Here is an 11872-nt window from a genome sequence, read left to right as displayed (position 1 = left end):
GTCCGGGGTAGGGGGCAGTGTAGGAGGCCCTGTGACACCTGGGCAGGTGAGTCCGGGGTGGGGGGCAGTGTAGGAGGCCCTGTGACACCTGGGCAGGTGAGTCCGGGGTAGGGGGCAGTGTAGGAGGCCCTGTGACACCTGGGCAAGTGAGTGCAGAGCAGGTTGGGGAGGCCCTGGGCCTTGGGCCACAGCTCACCCTGATCCTTCTTTGTTGGGAAGGGAGGTGCCACTGTGATCTCTCGTGGCCCTTGTTTGGGGTGGGCACAGGACTGGCATGCCCCCCTCGTCAGTACCGACAGCTGAACCCTGCAGATTTCACCAGAATGCCACGGGATCCTTATAACCCACAGGCAGGGCCTCTGCAGGACAGAGCTGGCCTCCTTCCTCACTAAGCAACTCAGAGAAAGTTAAAGTAAGGGCCATTCTCACATTAAGTATCCTATCCTAGTGTTCATGCACGCTTGGGTTTGAATCCCATCCTCATCACCAAATAAGTACTTTTAAAAATTATAAATTTAGAAGGCAGACTTTGCTTTTCATAAGGGTATCGTCTGTGAGGTGGCTTTTTTGACAGGCTGGGAAGCGTAGTCTCTGGCCAAAGTCAGAGTTGGTGCTTTGAGCGAGGGGAGGGCGAAACAGAGCTTTATGTTGAACGGTTAGTCAAGGATACGTATGTAACAGGTTACAGAGTTAGGAATATTCATGATGGGGGGGTCACACATGTGTGGTAAGCAAACATGCATACTCCACGCATCCCTTGTCACTTGCAGGTGGAGACGCAACATTTAAATGCATTATATTAGGCCCTGTAGGTCAAAAGGCAAGTGGGACACGACGGCCCTCAGGGTGCAGCCTCCATAAACCGGCCAGATCCAGTCATGTCTGCGTCTCCTACCAGAAGAAAGTTACTGCAATCAGCCTCTTGACCAGTCAAAGCTGTAGCCATGGCTGGTGGAGCAAGGGAGTCCATCACCGTCTGATGGCCCATGAGCTGGAATTGTTTCACACTGTGTAAGTCCAGTGATTGTTGAGCTGTTAGAGAGAAAAGAAAAACTAAAACCCTGTGGCAGGTGAAACACAGTTTGCTTTTTCAGCTTAGGGGTGCATGACCTAACCCTTGCCTGACCTGGCCTTAGACTCTGTTCTTCACTTGGTATCCTAAGGCCACAAGGGTCCGTTCTACTGGCCGTCTGATCTCCACTTTAACACGGATGCTGATCAGTTGCTGTTCATACCATGAGGCATGTCTGACCTCATGTTTCATTATGGCTGGGAACTCAGTTTTTGAAGTTCCTCTGGGATCCCCATGGTCAAGTCAGGGGTCTGTTCAGTCTGTTGGGGGGCTTAGGATTTTATTTTTAGTTCTCAATGTGAATATATTTTATCCTAATTTTTCATGCCCAGCGCTTTAATGAAATAAAGGGCCACAAGGAAGGGGGCTGTGCCCATATACCTGCGGATACATCCACCAGATGCCCCTGGCAGTTCCTGGAGGAGCCCATGCCTGGCGACACTGGGTCTGTGTCAGCCCAGCACGACCGTCTCTAGCTGGCGCATGGAGCAGGCCCACTCTGCATCTGGACACAGAGGCCATCAGTCCTGATCCACAGTTATCTCAATCCCATACTAACGAGGAAGGAGGGCGAAGGCCAGTGGCATATGAGCAGGAGATGGCACAATGGGCAAACGCAGAAAGTCGGTCTGTCCCGGGTCCCACTTGCGAGCCCTCGCAGGCTCACTGCATTGGCCCAACCCTGGCTGAGGCCGAGAGCCCTGCACCCACACCCCTGCCTGTGGATGGAGGGCATCTGGATAGGCCCGTGTAGTTGACTCCCCATGGCTGAACTGCACCCAGAGCAGGAGGAGGCCAAGTGCACCTGTTACTCTCCACGAGCGGCGGATAGAAGAGAACACCCTGCTTCCCGTCCTGTCTCTGGAGGACCTGCTAGAAACTCGTTAGGAGAGCATCACGCATCAGATGAGCGTGAGTCCGTGGGAAGCAGAGCATGGCCAAGGAAGCCCAGGCCGACCACAGCACGGCCCACATGAAGAACTGGGAGCCGGCAAAGTTCCTGCTGAAGGCAGCCAGAGGGAAGCAGCAGCCACATGTGTCTGGTATTAGACCTTCTCCTCTGGGCCTTTGTCCCCTGCACGGGGAACACGACTCCCTGCTATAAAGACATTTTGTGCTTATGTTCTGCACCAGCTCAAACTCTGAAGGAGAAAATGCCAGGTGAAAGCAAGCCAGCAACCGTGGCTCTAACAGATTTCAGGGGACAGAGGAGTGTGGGCGCTCCAGGCAGGGGCAGGCCTGGCTGTCTGTTTCTCACCCGTGCCAACTTTCAGGCCCTGCCGTTCGCACAGCCTCCGGGCAGGCAACCATCAGCCCTCCTCGCCTCCACCTCCCACCCAACCCAACCCCAGCACACTCTGCTCTTCCTCCAATGGGGAACCGAAGCCCCACATCTTTCCAGAGCTTCCCAGATGTGGACATACATCCCGGCTCTCCCTCTGAAGCTCTGAAAGATGTATCAAGCCAGCCAAAGATGACACAGAGAGCCTCTCCGTGGATGTACAGACTGAATCACGCCCCCAAAAGATGTTAAAGTCCCAACCCCCAGTACTGTGACTGTGGCCTGACGTGGAAGTAGGGTCTCCTCTTCGAAGATGACAGTGTTAAGGTGTGGTTATCAGGGTGGGCCCCCACCCATCACTGGAAATCCCATCTGAGGGAAGATGTGGTCACAGGCAGGACACACACAGAGGGGAGGCCACGTGACAGCCCTTGGCCGTCCACAAGCCAAGCAGGGAGGCCCCAACAGAAAGCCACCTCCAGAACAGTAAGAAAATCAATCTCTGTTGTTTAAGCCATGCGGTCTGTGGCCTCTTGTGGTGGCCACCCCGGGAAGTCGATGCAGCTGGAGTTCAGCATGAACGAGGCTCACGTGTCCCCATCTCTGCACCTCTCTCCCCTACCCAGGCATGTCCCCATCTCTGCGCCTCTCTCCTCACTCGGGCTTAAGTTCGCTGCAGGCAGCAAACCTGTGACATTCATGTGTGAGTGATCACTTCTGCGTCGAGTACCAGACCCAAGTGTGCAGTCTGATTTCAAAGCCTGGGCATTCGTGGTTTCCCTATGGATCATGTAATCCATAATCAAGGCTGTGTCCCTCCCCGAAGTGGGACTCTTGAGCGAACTCGCGGTCTGCCCCCCAGGCCCATGGCTCTGGGCCTGGACGAGATCACGGGTCAGGGAACCAAGGAGGCTTTAGTCTTTGTGGGATGGAGCACCCTGGCTGCCCGAAGTGCAGGTGAGACCTGTCTTTAAAATTCTCCCTAAAGGTATTGACAGATTACACAAATTCTACGTAATTAGCAAAAACAGAAGACGGAAACACGTAGTCACCACCAGGAACTCTGCTCCTGCAACAGATGAAGTTTCCACATTTCACATTCGCCTGGGACCTCCCCGCTCCCGCTCAGGTGAAAATTCACACTCTACAGCCACAGTCACAGCAAAGGAGCAAAGGAGCAAATATTTTCTGGTTTGGTGTTTGTTTTGCATGAATCCTGTTTTATCTGTCATTAAGCAATAGTTGCCAGTGACAGTCCAGCTGACACCAGCTTCAGCCCTGAAGAGACAGGTGTGGGCTCTGAAGCAAACTGCAGCAGATGAAGCCAGGCTCCAGGCCAACTGCCCAGGGTCCCTCACCGTGCTGTGGGCTGTGTAGCGGGTCCCGCCCCAGCCCCTTCTCCACACAGCCATTAACAGTGGCCGGCATCCTCCGGGCCATCTGTCGCTGACTCTAACCCAGGCGGAGGCCTCCCTGGCAGGGCCCCAAGAGGACTGCATCTCCCTGCGGGTGGCCAGGGAAGGCTTCCCTGGAAAGCGGACCCTTGAGAGTGGACAAGGGCCAGTCACAGGTAGGAGAAGAGGACGGCACCGTAGGAACGCTGGCCATGGAAGCGTCCTGGAAGGAGCAGGAGGCAGAGCCCATGGGATTCGAAGTCAAGCGAGTGGGGAAAGAAGGGGGTGGACTGTCTAAGGCATGAGGTCTGGTGTTGATCACAGTGAGCCCGAGACACCCGGGAACACCCAGGAGGGCTCCTGCGGGTGCTGTCTCCAGAGTCTGGAGCTGTGGAGGGTGTTGGAGCAACCGAAGGACCAGGAGGACTCAGGGAGGACAGGCTGCCCCATCCCCTCCCACTACCCACTTCTCTTAGGTCCTTCAACTGACACAGACGCAGGCCCCTTAACACGCCTTATAAAAGCTTCCCCCAGCCCATCTGGGCCATTATTTTAGGTGTGAGAGTTGTCTTTGGCCCAAAGGTTGAAATGTTTATGTAGTTAAATGAATCTTTTCTTCACTACTTGGAAGCTTAAAAATGTGTCCATCCTACATAGATGCAAAACCTGCAGCATCTTGGAGATCTGTTTTCCAGAACGTCGTACGCATTATAACCTCACGCGTCACTAGTTCATTCCCGTAGCACGCTGCAACTCCTCACCCCACCTCGGGTCCTGCCTCTTCCAGAGCCTTGGAGTCCTCTGTGGGACCCTCTGCCCTGGCCAGCCGAGTGCAGGACCAGGCGGAGGGAGCTGGGGGAGCAAGGCTGAAGGGGGTGAGTGTCCCCCACACCCAGACCCCATGGCCTGGGGCTAACAGTAAGAAGTTGGGGACACCATGCTCCCAGTCACCACATCTGTACCCGAGGGAGGGAAGGCCCTGAGCCTCAAGGGCCATGGAGCAGCCATCTGGCTCTGTGGTTGACTCTGAGATGCATGTGGCCACACCCACAGGTCCCACCGCCTTCATGTTGATGACTCTGAAGCTGTTTTGCCACCATCACTCCCTGCACCTCCCTCTTTTGTTAAGTCTTCTTATTTATGATTTAGTCTTAAGAAGCAACATCTTGCATTTCTCTATACTCGCCTCAGCAGCCAACACATTTTGACCTCTGCTATTACCTTATTCATGATAACTTAATTTTCTTGACAAGCTTAATAGTATTCGTAAGAAGACGCCACACCCAAACCCTCCCAGGTACTGGGAACACACAGAGGAGCTGGAACGCAGCGTTCTCTGTCTTCGCGATATTCTCCGTCCTTGGCAGCATCTTCATTAGCCTGCCCGTGGCCGCACTGAGGGCCAGCACAGTTGGCCTGTCCCCACAGGAGTCCCCACGTGACCACACAACCCCATCTGCCCGGTCCCCGTCGCACCCCGCTCAGCGTGACATTTAACGAGGTATGTAGGGTCAGGCAGGTCAAATGTGAGAAAATTAATTTGTATAACAGCAGGCAGCAAATACAGGCACACATACGCTTAAAAGACGTCTTCTATTGTATTAAGTGATTTTCGTAATCACGTAGAGTGGAGCAAGACGATTCAGTTAAAGGATTTACTTAGGAGCCTGGAAGGGATGTTAGTGCATATCTGTGATAATTAAGGGACTGCTAATCTCTTAACCTCTGCAATAAGATATGCTTCATTATTCTTTAAATTGTAGCTGACACAGAGTATACCTGAAGAACCAATTTAATTCCTTTCCTTCTCTTTTTTAAATTTGGTCTCTCCCCGCAGCCATGAGATACCCACGCAAGCAGGAGCACTGATTTACCTGCCGGCCTTTCACTGGTGTGAAGAACATTTCATTTTGCTAACGATATTTGCTGTTTGATAGATTTCCTCAAGGTAAACCTCCCAAAACACCAAGTCCTTATAATCTTCAACTTATCTTCCGGACAGAAGCCGGGGTAATTGTCTGCCTTCATGACAGTTTTCCAGCCCTGTGTATTGCTGTTACCAAATTACAGGAACCAAATGGACTTCTAAAGAAAATGTTTACGACAGCCCCCAGTGCACAGCAACATTAACCCAGCACTGGGCATTCACAGCGTTAATGGAGCTGCACAGCCCTGAGGAGCTGCCAGACAGGGCCGGGACCACAGGGACTGCAGGGCAAGAGCTTTGCAGGCTCAATCTTCCTTTGGTTTAAATTTTCATCTTCATGTTTTGCTGTCATGATTTGATATGCACCTTCCAAATGACCAAAGAATGCCTGTGCCAAAGTGAGGGGAAGTGGGATAGGACACTCAGGCCTGCATGTGAGGCTTTCCCAGTGTTTGTAAAGAATGGAATTGAGGTCTGGCTCTTTAAGAAAAAGACCCTGAAAGGGATTTTGAGCAGAGACCAACTCAGACACAGGTGGCCAGGGAGCCCCAGGAGGGTGGGCAGACGCCGAGGGAGGCCCGGGAGGGTGGGCAGGTGCCACTGGAGCCCCGGAAGGGTAGGCAGGGGCAAAGGGCGCCCCCAGGAAGGTTGGCAGGGGCCGAGGGAGCCCCCGGGAGGGTGGGCAGGTGCCGAGGGCACCCTGGGAGGGTGGGCAGGGTCCGTGGGATCCCCGGGAGGGTGGGCAAGGGGCTGAGGGAATCCCCAGAAGTTGAGCAGGGCCCATGGGGGCCCCAGGAGGGTGGGCAGGGGCCGAGGGAGCCCCGGGAGTGGGGACAGGGGTCAAGCGAACCCCAGGAGGGGGACAGGGACCGTGGGAGCAGGAGCGTCCTTCAGGTTGGGAACAAGACCGCAGCCTCAGGAAGCCAGGCCAGGGCAGCAAACAACCGCGTGGTTGGGAGTTTCAGCCTAATTACAGGACTGGAGATGGGAGAAGGCTATGAAGCAGCTAAGGGGTTTTCCTATTAGGTTTCCACGAATCCAAGAAAAGTCATCTTAGATTCCTGGGTTTACAGATTAAGTCAGAGGAAGAACAGGACTGGGTCACTACGAGACTCGTGGATGAGTTTGCAGGAAACTGTATCTGCTTGCAAATGGGCAAACAAAATAAAAGAACAAAAATCATACTGTATTAATCTAAGAATCTAGACACATCTACCACAGACTCCTTATTTCTGAGAATCTAGTAAAGGAAAAGGTTCTTTATAGAAAGATGGTCACTTCGTCTTTTTAACGCCTGGTTGAAGCCCTCAGTGCTCCCTGCAGACACAAGGAGGAAACCCCAGGCCATCCCTTCGTGAATGAGAAAGTGGTTTAAACATGGCCTGGAAGACCAGGCTACAGGGAGACGTCAAAGAAAACCAGAGCTGGGCAGTAGTCAAAGCAGTAAAAGCAGATTTTACTCAGCCCTTCCTGAATAGGGGGAGAGAGACCCGATTCCGCTGTGAAGACAGCAGGGGTAAGGGGATCACAGCCAAGGAGCAGCACGGGGGCAGGGAATGGGAAATTACCAAGACAAAACACCGCGCTCAGGGGGCTCTCACGAAACCAACCCAACGGGATTCTTGCTGAAGTGAGCAGCATCACCTGGGGACGGCGGGATCTCCTGACCAGTTATCTAGGTTGGGGGTTCTTGCCAAAAGCGGACAAGGCAGAGACAGCCAGAGAAGTCCAAAAGTTGAGGTCTCACCGAAAAGTTCAGGGGGCCTGCGTGGAGTTTGGTCAAGGAGAGAATCTCTGTCAGGAATCAAATTCCTGGACCCACAGTTAGCAAGTGTTTCTAGTGCAGGCTCCATGAGCAGGGTGTCCTCACCAGAGTCCCCGCCATGATGGCCTGTATGCTCCTCCTAGCAAGGACGTTAAAGGGGCGGGAGGCGAGGGGGACCTCAGTGCCGGCTTCCACGCGGAGGCAGAGGCAGCTCCTTGGTGACAGGATGTTAAGTACAGACATTCCTGAAGATTTCTAACAGGGTAAACAATGGGGCAGATGAGAGAGAAGTGTGAATTTAATGTCTGGTTCTACCGTAAGATATTTTTAAAATCCCTTTGATCTAAACTTTTAAACGATACTTTTCCCTGGATCTACAGGGCCACCTGTCTCTGGTTTCAGTTCTATGGCGTTTCCTTTAGTAAGCATTTATTACCTTTTAAATAAAAGCAATCAGTTATATACTTTAAGTCAGACTAAAATGTTTACATGACATTATTCGTATCATTTCCCAATTAAGTAGGATTAAAAATGGCCCGATTATCAGATTCTGACCAGATGATCCTTCCCCTTGCTGCCCCATCATATCGTTTCACAATAGGATTTAAAATGACCCAATTAGCCGGGCGCAGTGGCTCACGTCTGTAATACCAGCACTTTGGGAGGCCAAGGCGGGTGGATCACTTGAGGTCAGGAGTTCGAGACCACCCTGACCAACATGGAGAAACACCGTCTCTACTAAAAATACAAAAATTAGCTGGGCGTGGTGGTGCATGCCTGTAATCCCAGTTACTCGGAAGGCTGAGGCAGGAGAATCGCTTGAACCCAGGAGGTGGAGGTTGTGGTGAGCAGAGAATGTGCCACTGCACTCCAGCATGGGTAACAAGAGCAAAACTCCATCTCAAAAAATTAAAAATAAAATAAAATAAAATAAAAACGACCTGATAATCAGATTCTGACAGATGACCCCTCCCCCTGCTGCCCCATCAGTCAGAAGGTCTGGGGAGAGGAAACAGAAGAGAGGCTGGTTTGAAAAGTGAACGGCCAAGCACGTATATATCAGCCCACAGATTTAAGAAATTCAGTCAATCTCAAATTCGATTAACACAGAGAAAACTAATGTTTTTTTCCATCATAATCAAACTGCTGAAAACAAAAGGAAATCAGTACAATCTTAAAAAGAGAAAAAGAACCAGCTTGGGCAATGTAGTGAGAACCTGTCTCTACTGAAAAAAAAAAAAATTTGTTTTAATTAGCCAGGCATGGTGACGCACACCTGTGATCCCAGCTCCTTGTGGAAGGGGAATCACTTGAGCCTGAAAAGTCGAGGCCACAGTGACCCATGATTGCGCCATGACACGCCAACCTGCCCGGCACAGCTGAGACCCTGTCTCAAGAAACAAGCAAACAAACAATAGAGCTCACAAAGGGGACAAACAGGCGTCTCAAAAACTTACCAGGTGAATACAAAGTTGATCCATTCTTACTTATATTCACTTATGAGGTGAATAAAATTTAACCTATTCTTATCTGAAATATTAAAATGAGACAGAAATATCCTTAGACCAGCTAAAACTTTGTGACATCGTCAAGAACAAGCAAACACAGAAGAAGACAACTGAATCGATGCAGAACCTCAGATGGAGCTGGAATTGCTCTGTCATGTGGGCAATGTAAATTTGATAAATATAGATTTTAGTTAAATATACCATTAGGCAAATTGATAATTAAGCCAATTAGTTTTAGGTGATTTGACAGTTAGTGATTTGGCTCCAAGTGATCTGGCTTAATCCCAGCAGGAGGAGATCCAGAAAGCCAGGTCTGGAAGACAAAGGTGGGGAGGGCCCTTCTCCGGGGGTTCTGAGAGTTGCACCCCGACGGGGCTGAGGAGAAGAGTTGGGGCCTTTCTCCAGGTGGCTGTGGTACTGAGATCCTGCAGTCAGGCAGCACAGAGTCTGGACAAGCAGCACAGAGAATGCAGTGGACTTGCCATTCCTCCTGCCCTCCACCCTCCATCACGATGTGATAGTCGGGCCCACCAAATGCAGCCCCAGCACTGCTGGCTCTTCAGAACTCCAACACCATGTGACCCCTACAGGCCACCCTGGATGTGGTGCCGCCCTCTCACGACTGCCTAAGCCAGCTTTCTCCCAGGGCAGCAAAACGAGGACACTATCCCCACCCTGCTCAGTTCTGTGTTTAAGTCTTTGGACAATTGAGGGTTGATGGAGACACGTCCCAGTTCATCTTCTCTTCGTCTCCATCATTAGCTTCTGTATGTGCCTGCCGGGACTCCAGTGACAAAGCACCACAGGCCGGGCGGCTTAACAGCAGCCATTCATTTTCTTACCATTTTGGAGGCCAGAAATCCAAGATGAAGGTATTGGTAGGGCCGGTTTCTCCTGAGGCCTCTCTCCGTGGCTTCTCTCTGCCTTTTCCCCAGACAAGAGCCCCACTGGTGTCTCTTCCTCTTCACGTAAAGACGTCAGTCCCATCAGATCAGAGCCCAACCCCAGTGACCTTATTTAACCTCAGTGATCTCCTAAAGGCCCCACCTTCAAATATAGTCACATTGAGGCTGAGGGTTTCAACATATTAACCTGGGAAGGAACACAATTCACCCCCTAGCAACTTCCTACACCCACTGTCCTTCCAGTCTCTGCAGAGGAAATCTCTATGCTCTCACCAGGCAGCCCCAGCCTCCAATCCTGGCACACCCACAAAATGAAGAGGAGACCTGCCAAGGGAGAAACTTAGAAATGGAAAAGCAAACGGAACCGGATTGTGTAAAATTCAGTGGTGTGTATACCTCTTAACAGCACTCTGGCTAGCAATTTTCAACTATGTTTCCTAAGATTAAAACTATCATTTGGAACGGATCCCACTCCCAATCTAATGTAAAACAAATACCAGTAAAACGCCTGGTGAGATAAAGTAGATTATCTTGATTCCAACGGCAACTGCAACCGCTTATGGTCCCTTCAAACACGCTCCCCTCGTGAACACACATTATCTCTCTGACCTTCATCCTCTTGTTTACTGATGGCAGTTGGAAGATGACCAGTTGGAGTTAATTTTCCATTTTTAATTTGCTTGTCAGTTTTATGCCATTCTGTCGGTAAAATACTCTAATATTGCTAAAATAAAAGCTACTGAAACTGTGATTGCCTAAATCAGATACTAAAGTAAGGCCTTTGGGTTTTGCGATACAGTAAAATGCAAATGGGGACTCGTTTATGCAATGAAGTGAATGTTTCCCTATTTTTCCTCTGGAAGAAAAGAGCCGGCCCCCATCTGCGGGCTGCCCTCAGCCTGGCGTCCTGACCTCCAGCCACCTCAGGCAGAGCAGAACTACCGTCTGTATTTTAGGATGTTGGTGCTGGGCTTCCCCAGACATACCCCAGCCCAGCGGTGAGAAAGGGCAGGAGAACCACAGAGCCACACTGGATAAACAAAGATGCTCCTCTGGGTCTCCCGGGTGCCTTCCTTCCTGCTGCTTTCCCTCCTGCATCAGAGAGGAGCTCGATGCTAAATGTTTATGGGCTTCTCACACTTCATTTGATGGAACAAGGAGCTTCATGATGGGCCTCTGAGGGGCCAAGGGAATTCTAGCTTATTTGAGTTTGGGGCTTATATAAGCCATTATGTAAGTCACCAGCTCATGTCCTGTAGAAACTGCACGTTTTCCCCAGGCTGCCTTCAGCTTCACAGACAAAGCCAGGCTAGAAACAGGGTCCGAGGGAAATTCACGAAGAGCCAGGATAGGTGGTCTGTAGGGTGAGGAGTCAGGCACGGAGTAATGGGGCCATCACAGGAGCGTCCGAGTTTCCCGTGTGCTCCCCACTGCTGGTGGAAGCCGGCTCCAGTGGAGGATCAACGGTGCCTGCAGCTGCAGGTTCCTGGAGCGCACTCTTGGGTGGCACCGGGTCTCACCTCTGCCCCTCGCAGGGGCGCAGACGCTCTGCCTGGGTCGCGAATGGCCTGGGCCGGCCCCTCCGGGCCAGCTGCCTCTCCACTCCTTCAGAGTGTCTTCCCTCCTAATGAAAGGCATGCATTCCCTTTCACGGCAGATTTAGCAATGTCGGAACCGTCCATCATGCCGCCCTTCATCCCACTACTCCGAGATGACCTCCGGGTAGGGTCAGGAGCCCGGCCGCTTCCTCCCGGCCTCTTAGCCCCGGACCCGGCCTCGCTCCTCAGCCGCGGACTTGGGGAGCGAATGCGCCGTCCCCGGGCTGCTCCAGTCCACCCAGGTCACAGGCCGACGCGAGATTTTTAGGGGCGAGAAGGGGGTGACTGGGGCAGCGGAGACAGAGACAGGGTGTGCCCAGGGCGCGGGCCCCGAGAGGTCTGGCCTGCGAGGCACGTGTCCCGCCCAGCGGCGGACGGGCGACCCCACCACAGCCCACAGCCCAGCCCCAGCCCCAGCCCA

This window comes from Rhinopithecus bieti, unplaced genomic scaffold (genome assembly GCF_001698545.2).
Source record: "Rhinopithecus bieti isolate Rb0 unplaced genomic scaffold, ASM169854v2 scaffold_38181, whole genome shotgun sequence".
NCBI lineage: Eukaryota > Metazoa > Chordata > Mammalia > Primates > Cercopithecidae > Rhinopithecus > Rhinopithecus bieti.
This window is presented reverse-complemented; position numbering follows the sequence as displayed.